The 12,343-nt window shown below is 41.9% G+C and overlaps 1 protein-coding gene across 10 annotated transcripts in view; it reads left to right on the top strand.

Moving 5' to 3' along the window:
* Positions 1 to 12,343, top strand: part of CSGALNACT1 (chondroitin sulfate N-acetylgalactosaminyltransferase 1) — a 379,255-nt gene that overhangs the window by 153,669 nt on the left and 213,243 nt on the right. For 7 of the 10 annotated variants that reach the window (XR_012513249.1, XM_074384017.1, XM_074384016.1 and 4 more), the window contains one exon: positions 3,309 to 3,403. The gene's annotated coding sequence lies outside the window, so the exon portion shown is untranslated. The other 3 variants (XM_010346108.3, XM_074384018.1, XM_074384021.1) reach the window with 3 other exon arrangements.

Below are 12,343 nucleotides of genomic sequence, written 5' to 3'. Positions count from 1 at the left end.
CTCTTCTATAACGCTCACTTGGAATCCTCACTCTCTGTGCCAAGCTATGGAGAACACACTGGGCATAGGAGGACAGGGGAGGAGACTGAAACCTGGACACAAGAATTTATTTAATCTATTTATTTTTTGGAGACAGAGTCTCACTATTTCCCCCCGACTGGAGTGCAGTGGCATGATCTCTGCTCACTGCAACCTCCACCTCCCAGATTCAAGTCATTGTCATGTCTCAGTCTTCCTGAGTAGCTGGGACTTCAGGTGCCCACCACCACACCTGACTCATTTTTATATTTTTAGTAGAGGCAGGGTTTCACCATGTTGGCCAGGCTGATGTGAAAATTTAGACAGAGGGATGACATTGTAACTTTCTGAATTGGACAAAGCAAGGTTTTATATCTGCTCTACCTGCAGTTTTTTTCCTGTGTTTAGTTTTTATTTTTCACACATGCTTACTATTTCTTTGATAGGGAGGGTGCGTTTTTGTCGCTGATTTCTTATGAAGGAATGACAGGGGATCAGGGTGGCCTGTGTTCCTAAAGCCAACATGGCATCCTTAGGTTGCTGGCAGCACGTCTACCTAGCCACCACTTCCATGCAGCTGTGTTCTGTAAGCCCCACACTCAGTTTTAAAGAATCATATGTGAAGGCTGTCGTGCAGGTAAAGGCATGTTGCAAATTAAACAGAGCAAAGGCTTGCTATCCTTTTTAGGGTTTGATTTTGAAAGTTAGAAAAATCCTTACTTCACCATGTATGAGCCCAGCAGGTTACTTAACACCTTTGAGCCTCATTTCTGCATCTCTAAAGTGAAAATAGTAATGCACATATCCATAGCATTGTGGTTTGAATGAGTTCTTGTGTAACATAGCTTGCAGGGTGTATGGACACGTTGTAGATGTGCTGTTGATGTTCCTTCTCTTTTCTTCCCATAAAGCCATCTGTCCAGTTGAACACACCCACTTCTCGTTAGCTGATAGCATACCTGCAGTCACCTTCTAGAATTTTTCAGGATGCTATTCCACTTCCACCCTGATCACCAAGGGGATCTTGCTGGGGGGTTCGCCTTCTAGTCTTTTTCACTTACTAGCTTCAGATGACTTTTCTCTGGAGGAATATCATACTTGGAATGGCTAAGGAGACGTGTACTTCCCAGAGCTGAAGAGCAGGCTTTTAATGAGTTCCCCCTCTAGAAAAAGAGGGAGGAGCCGGACCATGCCATGGCTCTCAACCTGCAGTTTGGAATTGCTGGTACCAGGCGCTCCAGGGTTGGATGTATGTGGGTCACCGTATGTAGATGAGAAAACTGTAAACAGTTCTTCAAGTTGCTGGAGTGAGAAGTACAAATTAGATTATTAATGATTATGTAGAGGTACCAGCTGACAGTCTATTTGTTTTCATTATTAAAACAAGTGTGGTTTTGGATTATGTAGATTTCCCACCTTTTTACTTAGATGGCAAAGAGTGTTCATGAAGGATATCCACAAAGACCATGGCAGTGATTGAGCCTTCAGAACTGCCCCCTGCAAGCTAAAACACAGGTTGAGAATCAGAAAGTGAAATGGATTGGAAGCCAGGTTATAAGTTCATTTCGACTCTTGGCCTGCAGGCGCTGAAGTAACATTATTTTTTGTCCGGGACGGAAAACAACTCAGATTCGGGTCCAAGTGATTATTCCACTAGGCACTGTTGCCTTGCTGCCAACTGCAATTTGGTTTAGACATAGATTAATTGGCCACGCAGAGGCGGAAGTGGGTGGTGAGAGCGGCACAGGCAGGGCGGTAGAGGCACCGAGTTGGGGTGGAGACAGGGGGCCCCGGGCGGTTGGCAGCCCACTCCAACACTAAACCCGTAATGACGTGGGGTGAGAGTAGGTGGGTACAAAATGGACTCTAAACCTCTGTAGTGATGGATCTCACACTTCTGCGGACTTTGTTCACGTCAGTGAGTCAGAGAAAACCTGACATTGTGGCATTTGGAGGCCATCCCCATGGAGAAAGTGGGGACCAGTTGTCTGCAGACGTGAGACTTGCTAGTTGGCCTTTGCTGGACCTGTTTTTCCTTTTTTTTTTTTTTTTTTTTTTTTTTTTTAATTTCTGCATGTGAAATGGGAGCAATTGTGTGTGTGTGTGTGTGTGTACACAGTAATAGCAAATGTATATTTGTATATGTATATATGTATATATTTGTGTATGTAGGTATATATAATAGCAAATATATGTGTAGATGTATATTTGCCATTACTGGAATTATAAAGACAGATACGATAAAAATCATGACAATTCAGGAAGGAGGACTATGCCTTGGATAACTGAAGATAACATTACTGACATGAATTTAACAGGAAGGGCTTAATCCCTTTATATTTTCCCTTTCATTCCAGAGTATTTTGCTCACACCTCTTTCCCATTCTGCTTTTATCTAGTTGACACATTGATTTCCTCCCCTGATATTCCCAAAAGACAGGGATGCGCTGGGGCCGGTTGTCGCGCCCTGCAAGGCAGGGGCAGGGCAGGGCAGTTCCGGGGTTTTCACGGCCCCTAGGGGAGCGGGGCACCCGGTGGGACTCGCGCACGCCCTCTCCTCTGGTGTCGTGCTCCCTGGGACGCGCCCACAGTTCTCCCCGGGGAGCGGGAGGCTCCAGGCGCGGCCGGGGTGCCCTGGGCAGATGCACTGAATCCTCACCAGTGGCGCTGCTCGGCGGCGGCCCCTGGGGTGCCTTGGGGAGGCTGGCGGTCCTCCCTCCTCCCAGGGTGTGCACTCTTTCCTTCCCTGGGGAAAAGAGGAGGATTTTCTAGTTTTTCACGTTTGATTTCATGAAACCATTTTTTTTTAAAGTGGCAGCGCTGAACGCAGTCTTTGCAGAGGGGGGCAGCACTTTCCCTCCTGACCCCAACCTGGAAATCCCAGTGTGACTTCACAGGGCTGTCAGAGCATTGGAAGCAGAGCTGAGAGTTGAGAAGCGGCTCGCTGGCAATCGGGCACATTTCCTTCTTGTGAGGTCAGCTTTTTTGGTTTGCTCTTTTTCACGTGAAAATGTTGAGCTTGATTTTTACATACCATTAGACATGGTTATCATTTTCACTTGGTTATCACTATTTAAAGTCTTTTTTTTTTTCTTTTAACAAATAGTCTGCATTTTCTTCATTGAAATAGAAAACAAAAACCATCCTGCTTATTGGGGTAATACTTTCAGATGAATTGTGTTTTATATACTAGGTGATTTATAATTTTCCCATTTTGTAATATCACATAAATTTAAGACATGGAAATTTACAAGGGTTGCCTTAGGTTATTTTATTTTGTTTTATTTTAGGTATCTTCCTATTTCAAGGAGAGAAGCCAAGGTAACTTTGACCCAGAGGAGGAATGATGTAGCCACCCCCTAGTCTTCCCTTCATAAACCCCCAGGTAAGTGATTGTTTCCATTCAAGAAACAAACCTTTGCATGGTATACTTACTTTGTATTCAATATTCTGGCTATGTTTGAAATGTGTTAAACTTCATTTTACTTTGAATAATTTGCTTAATAACAAGTTATTACTTCAACATACTGGTAGTTTTCCCAAAATAATACAATTACTTGGCTCCATTAAATCCTTTTCATTGACTTGTTAAAGACTGTAACAGCTCCATCTGTATCTAACTTTCTGAGCTTTCTAAGCATATATCTCTTCTCAGAGTGGCAAGTAACTTAAACCAATCAGAGAGCTGGAACAGTTACATCTTTTTAAAAGAATTCACTTACATAGGAACATGTGTTCTCCCATTGGAAATTGGGACAGGATATTGAGCTTTCTAAAATACTCACCCTATCATCAAATAGTTACTCTAATTTTGACTTTGCTACAAAATAATTATTTATATACCATGGTTTAGCAAATTGAAGAATGAGCTTTTTTTCTTACTTAAAATGTCTTAGAGAGGACGCTGTGTAGAACTCTTTGAGAATAGTACACTTAGGGATTGCAAGCTTGGTTTTAGTCTGGGGACAAATGTAAATCTTTGGAACCTTGTTTTAGTTGTGCTCTTGTAACCAGTAATTTTGAGTTTCTATGCAATAAGATATTTTATTACATCTGACAAAACTAAACTTAAATATACAAAATGAAACAAGTACCTCAAAACTGTCATTAACGTTGACATGCAATGGTCTGAAACAGGAAGCTGTGTATATGGTTCCTATCTGCAGCAGACAAGTCTTCTTTTTTTTTTTTTTCTGTCTAGAACTGATTCAATAGACATAAAATTGAAAATAGGTAAGCTGCACTCGGCAGACACATATCTTCAGAAAGCGCCCTTCACCTTCCTTCTTCATTTAACAAATGTCTCTAGAGGTTTGCTTGATGGTTTTGCTTTAAAAAAACAAAAACAAAAACAAAAACCTTACTACACTATTAAGATAAAATAATGAAAGCCGACGTAGTTGATGATGATCTGATTTTATAATTATCAACTGCCCTGTACTTAAATGAAGGTGTGTGTAGAGTTTTATAAAGGACTATATTTCAGTTACTAACAATAGAAAAAATTATAAAAAACCTTGGCCAAAAGTTAATAATACGAACAAAAATAACTGAAGGAGAATTCCTCCCAAATCCTTTTCTAAGTAGAAAAATCAAATGGTTAAGAGGCTTAAGCGATTCAGGGCCAATTTGAAGGGCATATGGAACTGTCCTAATCTTGGGCCTTGTCATGTTTAATGTTTTTGAGAATGACTTGGATGATGTAAAAGAGAACAATGTCATTACAGCACCACATAGACCATAATTATTAAGACCTTGAGATAATACCAGAACACAGTTAAAGTAAACTTTACAGAATAGAGGAGTAGGTCAGGTGTGGTAGCTCACAATTGTAATCCCAGCATCTGGGAGGCAGAGGCAGGTGGATCGTGCCACTGCACTCCAGCCTGGGCAACAAGAGTGAGACTCTGCCTCAGGGAGAAAAAGAGAGAGAGAGAGAGAGAGAGAAGGAATCCAATGCTGATGAAGGTCTGCTTGGGCAGGTGCAAAGTTTCTGCTCCAAAGTTAAGTTACCAGAGTAGGAGGACAGGGACCACTTGGGGAGCAGATAAGCAGGGCTGCCTGGTATAGGCTGGATTATGCAGCGGTTGCAATGCTGCTGAGTCACCGTACAGAGATCAGGGATGTTGCTAAGTTGCTGAGAGGCCCTACCAGGGTCTAGCTTGGGACAGCCTTTGTTTTCCCGGAACTGCTGCTTAATTTTATAGACTCAGGGCTTGAACCTCCTTCAGCAGCGGAACTTCACCAGACTTGCAAGAAACCAACATGCACATTGAGAAAACAGTCAACGAGTTGTTTCCTTTCTCTATGGGAAGATAGACCTACCCCACACCAGTCCATGCTTGGTGATCATGGGATCCAGCAAGGGGAGTTAATTGTTTCATTCGACATTTAGTAACATTAGGACGTAAGTTTTGCAACAGGGGTAGCTTTGTGTGTTAAACACGTCCTTCATAGAGCTTGGTCTACCATGGTTCCTTCTTGGTCAGTTGCTGCTCACCATTTTTTATTTGGTTTTTTTTGAGATGGATTCTTGCTCTGTTGCCCAGGCTGGAGAGCAGTGGCACAGTCTTGGCTCACTGCAACCTCCACCTCCTGGGTTCAAGCAATTCTCCTGCCTCAGCCCCCTGAGTAGCTGGGATTACAGACGTGTGTGACCACACCTGGCTAATTTTTATATTTTCGGTAGACACGGGGTTTCACTATATTAGCAGGGCTGGTCTTGAACTCCTGACCTCGAGTGATCCACCTGCCTTGGCCTCCCAGAGTGCTGGGATTATAGGTGTGAGACACCACACCTGGCCTTTGCTTGCCATTTTTACGGCCACCTTGTATCTTGTCACTGCTCATCGACTCTATCTTGTCACTGCCCTTTGATGTATTTCCTGCCTTTCCCTACCTTGAAATGCAAGCACATTTCTACATCTTATTCCTTTCCTCCTATCAAGGAAAAGAAGCTGCTGCTGGCTTTCCATGCTCCCTGTCCCCTGACCTGTGCTCTTGGCTCCACCTGTTCCTGTCTCCCACCTCTGACCCTTCTCCTGCTCAGTCCCCAGCTGCCACTCCTTTAAGCTGTATTGTTCTCCTCCCTCTTTCTACCTAGTATACTTTCTTCTCATTACTAACCAGGGAGCTTCAAACCTCACCTCAGTGGTAATTCCTATGATGAAGTGTTGCTGTATGAACAACTCTAACCTGAGAACCAGTGCCTGACTCTTCCAAGACACTGAACAAGAGAATGAATGAGTGAGTGAATGAATGGAAAAGTACATAAAAGGTGTCGCCTATCTGAAGATGGTTCCACTGACTCCTCTAGCACCACCCACATTCTTCTTGGCTGGCAGGTGTTACTGCATTGTCATGACTGTTCACACAGTGGTCTCCTGAAGTCACCCCTGAGCAGGGCACAGACCTTTCCTTTCCCATTTTGGTGATGCAGCTCCTCCTGGAGCATCTGGGGGCTAAAAACTCTGTAGACACACAATCTTAGATGCCCTTTGCAGTTCCATCAGTCGGTGAAGCATGAGTAGCAAATAACATAAAATAGTAGCTGATGCATTCGTTTTGGAAGGAAGCAGATGTTATAAGTAAATGATAATGTAAAACTATAATGTAGTAACTTGGGAAGTTGCTCCTATTTGAAAAGCCAGAGAATAAGTAAGTTTGGATTTTATAAAGTGGTCTTTTTGAGGATTTATTTTTGCCTTTTAAAATACTGTTATGAATGGAATGAGGAGTGCCATGAAGTCTATGAACTTTTAATCAGTGTTAGCTTTCACTGCTTTAGTTTTAATTTAAATTTATACTCCTGGGCCAACACTGGTTTTCTGCAGACAAGGCCACTCCAGGAGGTTCACCCTGGCACAGGAATGGGTATCCCACAGTGCATGCCTTTCAGCAGGTTTTTTGTTTCTTCCTGTTGATTGATCGTTAATCAGGTCTTGTTGCTTGCCTTTCCCTTTCTGTTTTGAGCTCTGCTTATTGGGATTCCCTTTTCATGGAGTTGGATTCTACCTCCAAGCCTGTGTTGCACCTTCTCTCCTCTGTCTTATTCCGCTGTCCCCTATCTGCAGTGTCTTGCCCTTCCTCTTGACCCTCCAGACTCTTGCTCCTTCTTGAGACTCAGCTTGGGAGGTGCGCAAAGGGGAAACCTTTGCTGAGCCCCTGTCTAGGATGGGGCTGGGCCATTCTGCGCCTCTCTGTTGCCTTATTTTCCCTATTGCTTATAATTTTTTACAGGTTAGATGTTTGTCCTTTGGCCATGATGGCCCTCAAAGTAGGTATGGTTCCTGCATTTTTAGCGTTTAGCATATGTATGTTCCTATTCATATTCGCAAACAAAGGTTTGAAGAAGTCGCTGGTGTCTGAAAACCCTCATCAGAATCTAGCAATGTTATCATTTGCTGCACTCTTTACGGTATACCAACCTTTCCCTTACTTTCTTCTTTCTAACATTTGTATTTTCTTTGCTGCCTTGGAGGCAAGGGATCAGACTCCAGGACTGTACCTGCTTAGTTAAATTAATTGTTTAAAAAGAAGTGAAGGCTAAATGCTCCAGCTCATATCTGTAATCTGAACACTTTGGGAGGCTGAGATGGGAGGATCACTTGAGCTCAGGAGTTCAAGACCAGCAAGGGCAACATAGTTAGAAGACCCCATCTCTACAAAAATAAATAAATAAATAAAACTAGCCTGGTGTGGTGGCTTATGCCTGTAGTCCCAGCTACTTGGGAGGGAAGGTGGAAGGATTGCTTGAGCCCAGGAGGCTGAGGCTGGAGTGAGCTAGGATCACATCATATATTTCAGCTTGGGTGGCAGTAAGACCTCCTCTCAACAAAAACAAAAAAGTAAGTGAAAGGAGGTAGAGGCAGCCCTAATATCCATTAACAGATGAATGGATGAACAAGATGCAGTATGTGTATCTATGTAATGGAATATTCTTCAGCCTTAAAAAGGAGGGAAATTCTGACACGTTCTAAAATATGGATGTACTTTGAGACATTATGCTATGTGAAATTAGCCAGTCACAAAATGACAAATACTGTGTGATTCCATTAATATGTGGTCCCTAGCTAGAGTAGTCACATTTATAGAGACAGAGTAGAATGAGAGATGACAGGGGCTGTGGGAGGCAAGAATGGGCACTTGTTTAATGGGTACAGAGTTACAGTTTTGCAGGATGAAAAAGATTTGGAGTTGGTTGCACAACAGTGAATGAATTTAGCACTAGAGAACTGTATTTACTGCTACTGGAGTGTACACTTAAAAATGGTTAAGATGGTAAATATTAGGTAAATTTAAAGTAAAAATTTAAATTTTACAATTAATTAAAATAAAAAGTAAGTAAGGCAAAGTACCTGTTTGTATAAAGATTATCCTTTAAAAGTAAAAATAATGGAAAGTAATTTCTTTGATGTTTTCCTAGACTTTTCATTGTCTGAGCTTATTTTTCCTTTGCTCAGATTTTTTAAATCGCTTTTGATTTTGAAATGTGTTATGTATGAAAACAAACTGTATTTACATTGGTAAGATCTTTGGAACTTAATTTTAGACCTTGCTATCCTTTTTTCCTTTTCCTTTTTTCGAGTTATTGCGTGTATTTGCAGTTAAAATCTGATTCAGAATTACTTTCTCACTTGTTTTCCTTCAGCAAAGATAATGGGATCGTATTGCTCATCAGAAATACTTGTGTAATACTTAAAAATTACTTTTATGATTAAGAGCAGAAATGTTTGTTCTGTCATAGGCAGGGGACATGGCACTTTCCAGGGTTTCATTTGATTGTTCATAAGAAACCAACTATTTTAAGCTTTTACATTTTCCTCCTCATCACATCAACAGTCCTTTCTTGTGAAAAATCATGACTCTAAAACTGTAAATATCACACTGGTCTTTGAAAGAATGCAGTTTCAGAACGTTCAGCTGACATGTAGGAACTAGCTCTCTTTTCACTCCAAGTTTCTGACCCACAATGTAATACCTTTCCTTGAAGAATTGAAAATGGAGCTGGGCATGGTGTCTCACATCTGTAATCCCGCACTCTGGGAGGACAGTGCAGCCAAATTGCTTGAGCCCGGGAGTTCAAGACCAACTGGGACAACATGATGAGACCCCTGTGTCTTTAAAAATATTTTAAAAAATTAGTTGGTTGTGGTGGCACATGCCTGTAGTCACAGCTCCCTGGGAGGCTGGGGTTGGGAGGATCCCTTCAGCCAGAAAGGTTGAGACTGTAGTGAGCTGAGACGGCACCACTGCACTATAGCCTGGGTGACACAGTAAGACCCTGTGTCAAAAAAATAAATGGAACTTGAATCACGTCAGCCTAGGAATGTGTTAGCTGAAAATGAGAAAGGGAGGCAAGAACCTGATGGAGTTACATAGAGAAGTCTGGGATAAGAGAGGGAGTGAAAATTAGGGTGGAAGGTGGACAAAGGAAAGAATTAAAACCCGTGGAAACAGAATGCTCAGTTGGTACTTTCATGTATTTTTGTTGAAACAGGGTCCTGCCTTGGCCTCCCAAAGTGCTGGGATTATGGGTGTGAGCCACTGTGCAGGGACAGATACTTTAACATTACGAACATGATCATGTAGTCAAGTCCCCCAGGGAAAATGAAATTCTTCTCTTCCAGTAGGCAAATATCTCATTCAAGCTGATACTTTAAATATTTTTCTTAAAAGAATGTTTAAGTTCTTAAAATAAATGGTAAATAGAAATATTAATGTTGATCTTTAAATTTTTTTTTTTTTTTTTTTTTTTGAGACGGAGTTTCGCTCTTGTTACCCAGGCTGGAGTGCAATGGCACGATCTCGGCTCACCGCAACCTCTGCCTCCTGGGTTCAGGCAATTCTCCTGCCTCCGCCTCCTGAGTAGCTGGGATTACAGGCACGTGCCACCGTGCCCAGCTAATTTTTTGTATTTTTAGTAGAGACGGGGTTTCACCATGTGGACCAGGATGGTCTCGATATCTTGACCTCGTGATCCACTTGCCTCAGCCTCCCAAAGTGCTGGGATTACAGGCTTGAGCCACTGCGCCCGGCCTGTCCTTAAATGTTTTAATAAAGAGTTGTATATTTTCAACTCGCAAACATATATTGAGACTTCTTACTATGTACTGGGCTTTAAATGTGCTTTGTGGTTACCAAGTACCAATTCTTGGATTGGAATCCAGGCTCTGGTGAAGGTTCCAGTCATCCACAGAGAAAAGAGGAAAATAGGGTGTTGTTTTCAAAGAGCTAATATTCACTCTAAAGGGATAACCTTTACTTTGAGGGTCTGGCCTTTTTTTCTTATTTACTAAAATTTAAAATAGAATGGTTAATGAAATTAATGATAGTTAATGTAAAAAATTTATTAGCAAAATAAAATGTTTGTTACTTAGGATTCTTGGGTACAAGAAACAGAAATCAACGAGGCTCGCTTATGCATGAAAGGAATCTATTGGAAAAATGTCCCACAAAATTGATGAAAAGCCTGCAGAACCAAAATCTCATATATGATAAAAACTTGCAGACTGGACTCCTTGTATCATCATATGTGTTTTCTAACTTTATAAAACATGTGAATAGCCAACCTTATGCCAAGACTATAGGATGGGTATAAATAAAGGAATAATGGTCCTGACAGTAGGAAATAGATTAAATTAAAATTAAAGGCTGGGTGTGGTGGCTCATACCTATAATCCCAGCACTTTGGGAAGCCAAGGTAGGTGGATAACCTGAGGTCAGGAGTTTGAGATCAGCCTGGGTGACATGGTGAAACACTGTCTTTACTAAAAAATTAGCTGGACTTGGTGGCGGATGCCTGTAATCCCAGCTACTTCGGAAGTTGAGGCAGGATAATCACTTGAACCTGGGAGGTGGAGGTTGCAGTGAGCTGAGATAATGCCATTGCACTTCAGCCTGGGTGACAAGAGCAAAATTCTGCCTCAACAACAACAAAATACCATCACGTAATGTATAATGTTTGACTTTTATCATATGTATTTGCAGCAAAGTGAAATAAAACTCTTACCTATCATCTTGGAAAATTCATGTGTGTCCTAATTTGAGTCACGACCTAAAGCTGGAATGAGGATGCTACCTGGGTGCGGACTAGCTTAGTGCATTTGGGCAGCTTCAGTTCTTTCTGTAGATATGGTCACCTCATTTTTCTTCCTTTGAAGTCCTGGTTGTGTTTTTCAGTCTCAGTGTTATCGTCCATCTCACTGTAATTCAGATCACATTTTAACTCTTATTTTAGTATTTAGTGTTGGATTCTGTATACTAGCTGTTACTTGACTTTTCATCATGTGACATTTTGACTGTCAAAGTATCGTTGAAACTCATTTCCTTTGCCTTACTTCTATACTGCAACAATAAGCTCTGGTAGCTTTATCATACACCTCTGGCTGTTTCTTCATAGTCTCCTTTTCCATGCCTTAATTATTGACATTCTCTAGCCGTCCATATTTTTCTGTTCTCATTCTCTTTCATCTGTGTAGTTGCTTCTGGTCTAAGTGGCGAACTTTTATCCAAACTGCTAACTTCCAAATTTGTACCCTTAGCTCAAACCACTCCTCTGAGATGCACACTTCCGACCATCTTCACGGCATATCCCACCAGCACCCTGAATTCCTGATGTCCCCAGCTGAGTTCGGATAGTCTGTCTCCAAGTCACCAGTCCGGCCCTTCTCCCTTCATAAAGCAGCCTAGAGGGAGAGACAAGGAAGGAAAATTAACAGTTTCAGCACGAGGTTGAGAAGGGTCCTGAGACAGATGGTCTTGTGGAGCAAAATGAGGTGCTCTCATCCAGCCCAGAGGAAGGGAATGTAGGAATCCTCCCAAAAATGATGCTTGAGCAGAATTCTTGGAGGATGTGTAGGAATTTTCTGGGCAGACTCAGAGGAGATACAAAGTGTCCTTTAACCCTAGCATCTTTTTCTCTGTACTGAGTCATCAGATCATTTGATTTAAGTTGGAAACCACCCTTCTTGATGTTATTTATAGCCTGTAAAGAAATCTGCAGACTTCCTCAAAAGAAAAAACCATGTACATTAATGGGAGCTGGGGCTTCCCAGCGTTCAAAGGGTCAGCTAGAACCTGTAGCCATGGTGTGGTCCTTCGGGCATCTGCAGCTATCTTCTAGGGCACTTGAGAGCAATTGGGATCCCCCGGCTCCACTCCAGACCTAAGAATGGAATCATCTGAGGAGCCTAGTTGTTGTGGTTCAGTGCTGAGAGGACCACAGAATGGTGCAGACTTTATTTCTATATGGTAAACCTTAGTCAGGTCCCTGTATATCTTCTTCATTTTAATTTGGTATCTTTAGTTATTTTCACTGTTCCTG

This window comes from Saimiri boliviensis, chromosome 13, assembly GCF_048565385.1.
Source record: "Saimiri boliviensis isolate mSaiBol1 chromosome 13, mSaiBol1.pri, whole genome shotgun sequence".
Lineage (NCBI taxonomy): Eukaryota > Metazoa > Chordata > Mammalia > Primates > Cebidae > Saimiri > Saimiri boliviensis.
The sequence above is the reverse complement of the archived record's forward strand: the minus strand, read 5'-3'. Positions and strand labels throughout refer to the sequence as shown.